Here is a 1,316-nt window from a genome sequence, read left to right on the forward strand (position 1 = left end):
AACCCAAGTGTCCATCAATACATGAGTGGATTAATAAAGTGTGGTGTATGTATACCATGGAGTACTACTCAGCTTTAAGAAACAATGGTGTGATACTTTATTGAAGATGGCCCATTAGGGGTGACCTCCTGGCTCTCTGCTCCCAGAGCGGGAGGTGAAAAACGCGGACACCCACACGTGAGTGAGGCACTCCCCTGGAGGATTGGCTTCGTGAATCTACAGAGAGGCAGGAAGGGACAGGCAGTCCCGTGGATACAGTCAGGTGAACTCAAAAAACACTCGCAAATTACCAGAGAGTTGGGACAAAGGGGAAAGGCAGCGCGGGACAGCTGTGCCTCGCGGCGGGCACTCCCGGGTGGGGAGATCTGACTCATAGGAAGACGACTCTTCCCTCACCAAACCCCAATCCCACGCAGGCAGGGAAGTGCCAGAGGTCGGTGCGAGGTGGTGGCACAGACCAACAGGCGGTGGGGAGCCGAGACAGGATTGGGGTCCATTTTGAATGCAGTGGAGCGCAGCCCTGGGTCGGCATTAGAGGGGAGCGACCGGCCCGAGCGCGCGCTCCCCGGATCGGACGCCGCGTCGGAGTCCACAGGGGAGAGTTTAGAGGCGGCTTCTTGCCACAGGAGACCGCCAGGACTGGATCAGGGGAGGGGAACTCCATAAAAGAGGCTCTACTCGCGGAAATCGCTGAAAGTTCCACGGGTGCTGGGAGGGACACAGCACAGAGGCGCCGTGGGTAGGGCGCATGGTGGGCCGGCAGGCGGCCCTGGGGAGCACCTCTGGGAATAGGCAACGGTGGACCCCAGCTCCAGATGTCCTCCTGGTGCAGTTGGCTTCAGTGCTGACTAGCAGGGGGTGGGCAGCTGCAATTCGGGGACCCCAAAGCCTGCGACTGCAGGGACTTGTTGCCCGGGCATCCGCCTGAGTCATAGCCGCTGCCTCTGCGGCAGAGCTGGTCGCGCCCTGCGAAGAGAGGTGCACACAGCCACTTTTTCTCCCGAATCTGCGGAGTCTGTCACAGCCGCAGACTCAAGGCCCGCCTCCGAAAGAGCGGACAAGAGAGAAAGAGCGATATTGCTGCCGAGATTCCAGGCGGTCTCCTGTGGCCCTATTCCACTCAGTCACTGGTGCTGTCCGCAAAATGATGGGGCACTGAGAGTGGACTGAGAGAGACTGCTCATAGAACTGTGATCTGGGACACATAAGTCCTCCTCTGCCCGGTGATTCGACCTCCGTCCTAACACACCGCGCTAAAGGGCCAGCCTCTGCCACTAGGCGGAGTAAAGGGGCCATTTTTTTTTCTCTTTTAAATT

Source organism: Propithecus coquereli, unplaced genomic scaffold, assembly GCF_000956105.1.
Source record: "Propithecus coquereli isolate 6110/MARCELLA unplaced genomic scaffold, Pcoq_1.0 Scaffold63, whole genome shotgun sequence".
NCBI lineage: Eukaryota > Metazoa > Chordata > Mammalia > Primates > Indriidae > Propithecus > Propithecus coquereli.